General features: G+C 32.9%; 1 long non-coding RNA gene across 1 annotated transcript in view; it reads right to left on the bottom strand.

Moving 5' to 3' along the window:
• The window catches only part of LOC142978313 (uncharacterized), a 149356-nt gene that overhangs the window by 23601 nt on the left and 113292 nt on the right, over positions 1 to 12463 (bottom strand). Inside the window, exons 2-3 of the long non-coding RNA XR_012959751.1 lie at positions 4224 to 4311; positions 3643 to 3788 (exon numbers count right to left, since the gene is read on the bottom strand). This is a non-coding gene — a long non-coding RNA (uncharacterized LOC142978313). The remainder of the gene's footprint in view (positions 1 to 3642; positions 3789 to 4223; positions 4312 to 12463) is intronic.

Raw genomic sequence — 12463 nt, 5'->3', positions numbered from 1 at the left:
ATGCAATTTTAAATAATTAGCAGTCTTATAAAACTAGAAAAGAATTCATTATTAACAAATACCAAACACTTTCATATCGACCAAATAAATTTAGAGCCGTCTTACAAAACTAGAAAAATATTTTTTGTAGGAACCACCTAAACACTTTCATATTATGAACAAAATTAATTTATCTCCCATTTAGATTCACCCACGATCTGTCACAAATATTAGAGAAACATTATCAAAAGCATTTACTTAATCTGCTTATTTATAGACAATATCGCCATATTGAAATATTACGATTATAATGGATTACACGACTATGAATTTAGTTTTAAAGATGTTGATGTGTTTTGTAAATTATTAGGCTGGAGCTCAGAGTAGCGGTGCGGGAAGCGTTTTAACTCATGGCTTGAGTTTTTAATTTTTATGCTACCATGCTACAATATATGTACATACAAACATGAATAATATCACGACTGTTATACGTGAAAGTGGAGACAGAGGTGTATGAGATACACCCACGTTTCGCCATACGATACAATATACATTGATAAAAATATACTTACAAAATCTGATGTTGGTTATCAACATTCCCTTTGATATACAAAAGCTGAAAATCTCCTAACTCCATTACACGTCTCAACCGAAAAAAAATCGAACTAGGGAAATCATTTTTATGAATCGAATTTTCGAAATCGATTTTTTATCTTTGATACTATGTACAAAATCGCAGAACGAAATCTTCATTTAATTTAAGAGTTCTACTGCACTATAATTTCATTATCAATATGATCACGCTAAATATCTAAGAGGAATTCCGTTTGTTTCATCCACATTCTGAGGTTTTCGTACAAGATACCTGAGTAGATACGTAAGTGAACACCTCTTAATCAATGCCTGCTCTTCAAAGCCCACAGTCTTAGAACAGTCGGTGTCTTTCCAAGTCATTAGTGTCAGCCGCTAGATGTACACAAAGTATTTAACATGTAAACACTCTGTTACACCCACGGGATGAATCTATAAACGTTTTATAAGGTAGACCGGCCATTTGTTAGAATTATGAATGATTTCTTCAATAAAAAGTAAGCGTACATGTTTCCCTTGTCATCTAGCGGTCAGTTACGGTATAGTAGTTTTGTAAGTCAGTAATTTTAAGGGGTCGTTTATCAGTAGTTCATACCTACTTATGTCCAACAATACTTAGGTTGACGTTGACTTTCGCGACTTGTACACATAAAATATAAAAGCTTACTAACTTTTTATATTCAATCGCGTTTAAGATCCGTTTCTTTAGGTCAGGATATCTTACTTGTACTTAGGTTACCTAGGTAACAACGTTGCGAGGTAATATTCAGATGAAAGATTCTCATACCATGTAACTACATGATTGCGTATTACATTTTTTATTTTGATAGCATTTGAAAATTCAAAAAATGACAGAATTTTTCTGTTGTCGACTGTCCTAACTACAGTTGCAGGTTCACTCCCTCCGTAGAAATTCCGATTTCTGAATCAATTACTTTTACTTCAATTACCTTTCCATTCCTACAATATAAAAATCGTAAGGAAGGCAAAGAGAGACAAGCGTAAGGAGGGAAGGAAATAATTTGCATCAGAATTGCGATTACTAAGATAATAAATACTAAAAGCATAAATAAATAAAATAATTAAGTTATAAATTTAATTATTATAATGCTATAATAGTGTTATTTACCTCGCCTCGTACAATAAATCTATAATCTCTTGAGTCGTATGCGTGGGCGCACAAACATCTCTTAATTACAACTTGTATGGATTAAATAAATTATTGTATATGCATTATTTATATATTTTATTGTATATAATAATATAAATTGTATACACTAGGTGACCCGCGCGACTTTGCTTGCATGCAATTCGTAAAATTCAAATGGATTTCTTAAACACATTCTTGTTTGTTTTGTTTGTTTGGACTCTCACCTGTCTCTAAGCAGCTTAACAGACAGACACACTTCCATATTTGTCAAATTATTATAAATATTTGTCATTTTTTTTTGCAATATTTTTTTACTCATAAGTTATAGTAGTAGAGGCTAAGTTATGAAAATCTTATTAGTAACACTCAATAGGATAAACTCTGTGTGAAATCCGATAAGAATTCTTTTCATTTGCAAAAAGCAACTTTAATGCTTTAGCCAATTGAAATAATCTACAGAATGCTTCTGCAGAAATGTTACGTGTTATTTCGTCAAGAAAAATAGGACATACAAAACACATACAAAAAATAAATTATTTCATTTTTACAGTCACATAGTAAATTTCATACAACAATCATTGACTAGAACCTCCATTATTTACCCCAAGCATGTTTATGCTTGTTTTTTTACATGACATGCGTGACTATAGACCACTTCTCTACACTTGCATGTTCACTACATTGTTGTAACAATCATTATGTCCACAACGCATCCATCTTTGTCAATTCGCTATAGATTTCTTAACTACGGTTGTTAATTGTTAGGGTACTGTAGAGTAAGTGAAAAGCCTGAAGAAAATTAAATATAGTTTTAACTTTCAGAATGAAATGGCTGTTTGATTTCACTTTTGTTGCATTGTTTAATTTTAAAACCATAATTTTGGATTTGTTTCTCAATTTCGTCACTCCTAAATAGCCTATAATCATAAAAAGAAACAGTGATTTGCCATGAAATGCATGAAGTCATGGTAAAAACCTTTATTTTCTTTAAATAGTCAATGTTCAAGAAGAGTTACACGGTTTTTAAACAGTGCAGCCTCAATTAAATCCGCGTTATTTAATTCATAGTGTAAATAAGCAACCAAAATGAGTTAACATAAAGAAATACTATCACAAACAAACAAGATATCGAAAAGTCCACGACAAAAATATAACATACGGAGCCCACGACCTCAAACACCACCATACATTTCACAAACATTTTTATTTAACTCCTCATGCAGTTAACAGAAAACACAGTTTCAGTGTGTATTGGCCCAAATTGATAATTGTTAAAGCTTAGCCATCTATCTCTTCAATCTAAACAATAAACTGCACTCGAACTTCATTGATACAAATCCTGTTTCAATTGGCCCTTTCAAGTTTCGCCGCTTTTGTTTTGAACGTGAAATTACATAATGGCTTTTTTATTTTGACTGATCTCTGACTGTAGCTTTCAAAAGAAGCGTCTCCCTAAATGTAATGTAACTAGATAAAAAAGCGTCCTTAGTTCGGTCAACGGTCGGTGTCGCGGCCTTTCTAAGCATAGGTAGCATCTTAGTGGTATTTCGAGTTAAGTGTCTCCGTGCTTCGGAGGGCACGTCAAATGTTAGTACCTGTTGATGTCATTATGGTATTAATCGTAGTACCAAACGTGGATTACAGATTGATGAATTTTTTTTTTAATAAATCCAAAATGGTTTTACAGTTTTGAACTATGCCCATTTTACTGTTAACTTCTGTACTAAATGTAATAGGAAACAGAAACTATAAAGTACCTATTTTAAATTCTGACATTATGCAACAACTCATTGTGCCGTTCTTGACAGACAAGTGGAGAAATCTCAACATATTTTCTTCATAACATTAATATACCACAGCAAAGCTTGTACAAAATACCTTTTTCCTTTCATATAGTACAATATTTTTCTAGTAAAACCCACCAACATAAATATAAATCCATGTGTAGTAGTAAGTAGTACTCAAGGCTCTCGTTCCCATCCTGCCGTCGCAATTATCGCCTGAGATATAGTTATTTTGATTGGAGCTCTTAGCATAGTTCCACCTCCACCTGATTGATGTTGAAGACCTAGAAAAAATACCAATACGTCTGTGGTTCCTTATATGAAAGATAAACCAAGTCGCCTTTTACTTTGTTGCTGCAAAATGAAGCAAAAATTGCAATTAACGCGCTTAGCTCGCACACATTTTACTATTAAAGAGGGGTTTAAACGATGAAAATTAACAGCCATAAAAATTAGTGAAGTAATGGCTTATTACGTGTTTTGTTTCTTTTACTCGTGTTTACTCATATTCTAGCATCATTATGTCAGTATTTTTTTTTATTGTTCAGCAGCTTTGGGTAAGCCCCTAGTGTATTTTGAGATAATAGTTTTGTCAATCAACTTTAACGGGCGTCGCAATGTCAATCAATTTCAAAAGAGAGGCAGGTCTCTTTTTCATTTATTTTTATTTGATGAATTAGTAAAGGAGAAAATAATAAATTCAAAAACAAAGTACATACAAAAGCGTTCTGCAAAACCAAACATCTTGGCCAGCGTGGTGGACTTAAAACTCAAACTTCTGCCTTCGTTCGGGAGAAGACCTCTACCCTGCAAAGTGACAGTAATCGGCTAAAGAAAGAAAATAAAAACATATCAGCTTCATACAATATCAACAATTAGAACAAATTTTCCAGAAACATCTAGACAAATCTAGTTCTAGCTTCAAGAATTGCACTACTATTTTATATAAGACAAATTGCCGTTTCGCATTTTAGAATGATTTTCATTAACAACAGATGTGAGAATAAAAAATATCAAGCATACCAGATGTTAATCTTGCCGCACAAATTATAAGAGCAATTAAAATATTTCTTTAAACCGCAAGATTGCAATCGTCTTACTTTGTTGCTTTACTATGTGTGAAGAGCACACTCAATTAATTAGACGGTGTAGACTAAATCTTCACGTTTTGATTTGTGTTGTTCAATGCTAAATTTGAAACTGATGATATAGGTAGCTGTTTTTAAATTGTGACATAATTCTTAATTATTTGATTTGATCTATATTAGTATGCATTTAGAACGATATAAGTATATTATCTGATTATCATAGTACAAGCTCTGTTAAGTTTGGAATTAGATGACGTTGGGTGAGTCATTGATCAGTGATATACAATATTTTTTTAAATATCTTGTTTTTTTCTGTAATTGGTATAAGAGCTAACAAACATCAGCATAGCATATAGCGCTCGAAGAAGCGCTAAAGTCGTAGATTTATAGGGAAGTAGATATATTCCGTCAATTTTCCAAATTCACATGAAAATAATAATTTTGCATCACTATGTTTCATTGCGGAATAATACAGTTGCAGTTGAATTGGTCTGCATGATGACATTATTGTGCAGTCTTCAACTGCATACAGGACCTTTCCAACGATACCCTTTAGCATCACGTTGTTCTCATTTAGTTAAATTCTCTTAACGAAATGACTTCAAGACGTCATTCCATGACAATTTTCTTCTTTATTTCCAAAGTTTTTGTCACAAATCCAAGGGTCTCCAACAAACCGGCCACATAGTGAACTGTAGTTAAAGTCTTAAGGCAATACATCTGTCTGTCTGTCTGTCTTCATATCTCTCGGAACGCACTCAACCGTTTAAGTATGTTTAATGGAAAATCAATTATAAGTGTATGAAGAAGGACTTTGTCGCTTTGGACTAATGCCGCTGTAATCAAAAGTTAAGTTTAATGGCAAATAGTTGCGGCATTTTGTCATTCGGATTTATGTATTCGACTGGACCATCTAGTATCTAGGCTATATATTAAAGACAGCGATGATTCTGGAATCTATACTAGTATTATAAGTGTGAAAGGAACTCGATTTATGAGCACGTAATTTTTTTATACACATTTTTTTCCAGTTTAATGTAAGAGAGTGAATCTATAGTTAGTGAATCTATTAGAATAGCTTACAAAACTATGTGTCACATTTTCTCCTTAATGCTCATTAGTTTAAAAAGTGCTCAGTAACTATATCCATAAGGTTAGTCCCTGCAATTCTAATAGGCATCATATCTACTTATAACGACCTTACAATAAGAAAGAGAAGTAAAATAAACACTACATCTACATACATTTTACAATAGCAAAAATATTACATCTACATACATTTTACCACCACCAAAATAACATACAAGCAAACATCAATTACATCAACAACAAACACACTTAACAATCCGTAAGACAATATACTCCAACTAACAAATTAGTACTGGAAACGGAAACCACACTATTTGTCCCTAATTTGTCCTAAAGTACCTCGAGTGCCTGTAGTGCCTGAATTGCCTGTAGTGCCTGTATTGCCTGTATTGCCTGTATTGCCTGATGCGCCTGGACTCGGGCCGGAACTTGTCGTGAGAACGGGCCGTGTCGTCTCTAAGACATGTACACAGCCTGTTGGCACTGTCCACAAGATTGTACGGTACGAGTCATAAGAGATAGCGGATTGTATAAATCACGAGATAAAAAATATGAAAGTTTTTTTTGCTGTCTGTAGTTTGAAAATATTTTGTGCCATTACGTTGATTCCGATATGTCATGATTCATATTTTAGTTCATTGTTTGAAAGAAAAACTATTATAACTCTGGTTTTCACCAGTAAGAAGATTTATCTTTCTTAGAAGTTTAAGGAATCTTGGAAATTTATCATAAAAAATCTAAGTAGTTTTTTGGGAAAGCCTCGGTTCTAACAAGACTATCCTTTTTCACAAGTCATTAAAGTGTAAATGCATTTTCTAACAAGAAACTGATGTACTGGGGAAGAAACACATCAACACCGTGATCGGATGTTATTTTACATAATTATTTGTAAAGGAGCTACAAGTATAAGTGTCAGACCATTTCAAACCTAAAATTTTTTCCTACTTTCTTTCCCATCATCGCAATCTCTCGCACCTTAACCCTAACTCGTCTGTTTGTTCCTCGCGTTGACGGTTCGCCTGTTGACAGACAAGGTCATTGCCCCCCCCTTCCGGCTCTGTTCGCAAATATCCAACACAAACATTATGAAACTGGACATTCTACACACAGTTTGACAACGACTTGAGGCTTTTAAAATGTGTACCTTGACTTTTTATGGTCCATTAAGAATTGAATCAACATGCCCGTTGTTTTTAGACGCGATTTTAATTATTAACAGGATTTTGGCCGCAGGTTTGCTTTGTGAAGGCCGACCGACGAATTGTGAAACAAAAATTCAGTCACACCTTTTTTCTCTGTGGAGATATTTTCAAAAAATACATACGTAATACCGTTTACTGCAACAGTTTTCTACTAGATTTACGGACTTATGTTTTACATAATTAAACTTGAATTAAAATGAAAATAATGTCTATTTACCTCGGTTTCCTAAATCTTATGCTAAATGAGCTGTCATCTTATATATGCCGTGCCTGGCTGAGAGGTCAATAAAACAAGAAATAAATAACTTCAAATCTCTAGTATAAAAATCGTGCCTATATCAGTAGAATGATGGTAGTAGTAAATAAGATGACAATCTCAGCGAACATCAAGGACGTGTTAGACGTGTTCCGAGCCCTGTGTTTATACATATATTAACTGTTTGCTCAGAACCAAACGATTACTCTGTTACAATATAGAAAATGTATGCCTTTCAGTCCTCTCACCAACACCTATCTACCAATAAAATCCATATAATATACGAATAAAATCTATTGATTGTAGTGGATTGTTGGTGAGAGGAGCATTAATCGATATGAATTTTCGAAGTTTCATGGTATCCCATGAAACTTCGAAAATTCATATCGATTAATGCAATCCATAACCCAGTTTCACAATTATCCCGGCTACAATACGGCTACTAATCGGGAGCGTGTCATTCGATCCCGGTGGTCCGAAGACGCTTAGATCAAACAACAGTTTCTTAGAAACTAACTTGGGTAAAGTTACAGGAATTATAGTGCTCTACATTGGCGTGTTTCGGTGTCCAATCGGATCTTACACTGACTATTTTCCTCTTTCATGGAAATCAGTGACGTAAGCAAAGTAACTAGAATCGGTTAAGAGGGTGCATTTAATATGATGAATCCAATTCAGATTAATAATAAAATCTAGAAAAAATATAAAGTAATGTCTGTACCCAGTCTTAAGGCGCTAAAAGCTAGCAGCGCTCACCGGTCGGTAAACGGTCAGTGGGTTAAGCAACCTTAAACGCGGATGAAGATTGGTCACCGCTAAGTAGTACCTATTTGACTTAAACATTTTGCGTGCTACGGAAAGTCTACGAAAATTAGTAAATCTCGAGTGTTGTTAATATAATATGTCGATCCACTCTATCCGTATTCCAAGATTCATTCCCAAGACCACTTTATTCATTTTAGTTTTCTTAATTTTGAACGGCCTATTTTTTTGTTCCATGTAAATATCAATAAGATCGTCAGCGCAAAAATATTTCTTACATATTTAGGTATATCTATAAAATCACTACCACAATTTCCGTTTTACTAAAACTACTGCATTTAATTTATAAGACGTTTTTATCGGTACATTAATGTCAAAAACTTGGTTTTGCTACTAGACGCAAATTAACATTTTAATTGAATATAATCATGTGAAATCCAATCTGCTTGATACAATAATTTAATATCAATAAGGAAAACTATAGAACACTAGGTTTAACTCACTGATCTGCTTGCCGTCATTTAAAATTTGATTTTACTTCTGAACGATCTATAAGTGAGAATTCTGCTTTGTTTTTCTAACTGGAAACTGATGAATGTATACTAATTAGATTTTTTTTTTTTCAATTTTATATGAGCCTCTTCGTTATCTTATTGGTGTAACTACACAGTGTAGTATGTCTTGATGTATTTATTATTACACATACTGCTTAGATAATAATGAAAGAATGGATGAAATAAGTTTATATTTTTTATTCAATTCAATAAAGAATATATATCTGTTGCTCAGAAAAGTTACTATACTACAGCTGCTCTGATCTACCGCTAGGTGGTACAGGTTCAATTCCTATAATATTTGCCTGCAAAAACTTTAAGTAAGAAATATTAAGTTTTATAGACCTTATAAAAATATTATACGGACAGATAAACTGAATTTACCTACATAATAATAATATAAAATCATCAAAAGATTATCTTTAAGTATAATAAAATTAGATTTTACGGTAATAGGTGTTGCACCCACGCGTATGCGTCATGATACAGTTTCTTATTGAATATTATAAGGAAATATGACTCACTAACTGGAAAACAAAGCAACTGGTTTTAACCAGATGTTTGGATAAAAAGTTATAAAAAATAATCTCTACTGCAAAATTGAAAAATCTTTCTTTAAGGTTATAGGGGACAAATTCCTGCCAAAAAGTGTCAATATTGATAACACGAATGTTTATAAGGTTGACGTATCAGTAACAGAAATAACTTTAGTTACACACTGTAACTTAAATGAATGGAATATGATAAAACTTTATAGTTGTATTCATAGTTTTTCTTAATAGAATACTCCAATTGTGGTTTATACGACTGCCCGATATAAACTCGGATCAAAAAATTACTAAGGAGTTTTCCACCTAGAATTTCTGTTATTTCTTAAAGAATACAAATTCAGTATAGGATCATTTCTCTTTAATCAAATCAATTGCTTTAATTATGTAAAGGTATAGAAGAATAGAAGAACCTAGATCAATAATGATTGCGAAAAGTATCTATCTACCCCTTTAAACCAAACGTCACAATGACATCTCAATAAAGCACATACATCAATCAAGCTACAATGAGTAGCAGTTACTTTCACATGGTGCCAACGAGCCAATTTGCCAGCTAGATGATCAACTACACTCGTCACGATAAAGACATTTTGGTCATTGAACAATTGAATTCAAAGACGGTAGGCGTAAGATTGACAGCGCCGGGACTGTACGGCTAGGGCTGGTACGGAGGTAACTTAGATTAAGTAACCACTTAATATTATAATGCAACGGGTCTTATACGCGATTGAAAATTTAAAGGTCAGGATACCTTATTTGCTGCCCGACGTTTCGATCGAATTACATCGACCGTGGTCACGAGCTGACTGATTTATAATATTATGTGTACTAATCGCGAGAGTTTAAAAACGTTAAGTAACGTTATCCCTCTTATTCGTAAAAATATATGAAGTTATGAAAGGCTTATAAAGTGTTTTGTTTCTTTCACTCCTTAGCGAAATGAAAAAGAGAAAACATATTATAGCAGCTTTTTAACTAAAATAGGTTTATAGTGTGTTTATGAATAAGAGGGTACGTGTATAAACTATGCTTCAAACTCAGTTCTGTAGATATAACAAGCTTCATTATTGTTTACTACCGACTATTACTTGAAACAAGTTAAGTAATTTACTCTAGTTTATAAGCTGCATTACCAAATACTTAATTTACTTCTTGCACCGTTACTTTGACGTGTTTTGTGGCGATAACTTTTAGCATTATTCATATTTTAGCTTAGTTTGAGGATTTATCCTTTAGTCACTTAAATGAGACTGAGTTCGCGTTCAAGATTTTTTTTGTTACTATTATGTTGTCGGCAAGACAGATATAAATTAAAATGATATGACAGGTTTGGTGTAAGAAAAAACACATTAAATAAAAATAAATCAGTTTTCACATTTTTTCTACATCTTAAACAAATAAATCTTCAAACATTGCAGAACAACATACCATATATCATATAACAATATCTAAGTTATGTAAATGCATAATTTCAATATAATTTATTACAAATTCTGATAGTCTATTACAACAGCTTCCAGTTTTCCCAGGTGAATGTTTCTCTTTTAAATACAAATGGTTCCGGTATTCATTGAAACGCCTACGACAAAATTAAATGTAGGTGGAAAATATTTTCGTGGCCACATCAACCTAGTTTGAAAAACTGGTCTCTACAGTGCTTTATTGGAGACAAAATTACTTTAAACGATAAGTGTTTCCGCTGAATATAGTACAAGATTTCTAAAAGGCCGAAGTTTTTTTTAACCATTTGTCATGCATAACATAACAACCAAAACCAGAAAATAAAAGCATGTAAGGAAGCATATCTCATTTTTATTTGTAAGAAGAAATCTTTAACTATCAATATACAATTAGCTTAGCCAATTTTCAGCTATTTTTATACATACATACTAAAATAAGCTTTAGCAAAGATGTCATTAAAATTTGGGTCTAATAGGAGTATCTTTGACTTTATTTTATATCAACAAACACTTTTATGTTTTGCGAAATAACTGGATTTCCTGTCCTTAGCTATAGGAAGATGAAGAAAGCTTTAAATTGGCTAAATAAATTATACAACATATGATAGTTGTTAACGATATAGCTGAGAAGGGTGTTGTTTGAAAAGTCACTTTTATGTGTCCATGCAACATGAAAATAGTTGTGATGATGAGATTACATTAATGCATGTAACATCATCACACCTGGCTCTATAATTTTATAATATTTGACTAAATTTCTTCCCTCCAAAAAAATACAGTGTCAATTAAATTAAAACTTCCAAAAAATGATTAGTCCTAGCCCTACGGTTGCGGGCCAACACGACTCCCGCGCTATTGTATGTTAATACAGCCGTGATACGCATACGCCACACGTCCAACATCTAGTATCTTTTTTAGACAAAGCTTTCTCAGAATCACGTTACGTGCCCGCTCGTGTTTGTGTATTATAGACGATTCTTGCCAGATGATTAGTTTCAAGAAACGTGGAGCTTTTTATTTGAGATGTAAAAGATAATATACTTGTTGAGGGCGGTGAGAATTGTTGAAGTTTTGTCAGGGAAGACAAATTGCTGGGATTTTTGGTAGCGAGATTAATTATTGTACCCCCTTTTTGGTACTACTATGTTTCCTTGGTACCAATAACAATTATAGGGTTAAATAAATTAAAAATCTTGGCATTTTTCAGATCTCGCACTTTACTTCTTAATTACTCTATGTGATTTCAAGCCTCTATCAAAATCCAATGCTTAGCGAAGTCTTTTAAGAAAAACTGATCAGCCGCTTTCTTGATTCTGCAGCAGCATATTTCAAAGTATTTTATTTGACGAGCACTTGTTTTTGGAGTACTGAGCGAAGGAAATCGTTATTTGAGGATTTTCTTCGCAATTGACGGCAGTATGGATAAATATATATTTTCTTTTTTAATTAAGTCATTAAAATACGAATGTCACATCATTAAAATACATATTCTTAAAAATGTTAACCTCTCATTGTCACATTAGCAAACCCACCAATTGTAAAGCACAAACATTATCAAAATGCTACACTACCAGTCTTTATCATCAGCCAATCAAAAGTGTTATACAAATTGCACCTCTCAAACCTCACTCTATAAAGTAACCAGTAAATGTTACGAATGCAAGATGTACCAGTTATCAGACAATCTTGGTAAAGTACCGCCTAGTAAATACTACAATTAGTAAGTCCTTGAATAACAACAGATAGATACAAATTACTTATACTTTGTAAGGAGTAAAAGACCTTTTGTAGGGGGACTAGGATTTCTGTGAAATGTGATCATTTAGTAGCCATTAAGTTGTTTCGAGAAATAAGCGATAAAAAATTGTACAAAGATTACACTCAATATACTTATTATCATTGTATCTAAGTCAAATGGATGCATAAGTGTGATTTTTAGCTAAAAGTTTATCGTGGGCCACTGGCTAAATTAGGATTTTGCGATTGAAATAGTCAAA

This window comes from Anticarsia gemmatalis, chromosome 14 (assembly GCF_050436995.1).
Source record: "Anticarsia gemmatalis isolate Benzon Research Colony breed Stoneville strain chromosome 14, ilAntGemm2 primary, whole genome shotgun sequence".
In the NCBI taxonomy this organism is placed as follows: Eukaryota; Metazoa; Arthropoda; class Insecta; order Lepidoptera; family Erebidae; genus Anticarsia; species Anticarsia gemmatalis.
Note: the sequence above shows the minus strand (reverse complement) of the source record. Positions and strands in the feature narration are given on the sequence as shown.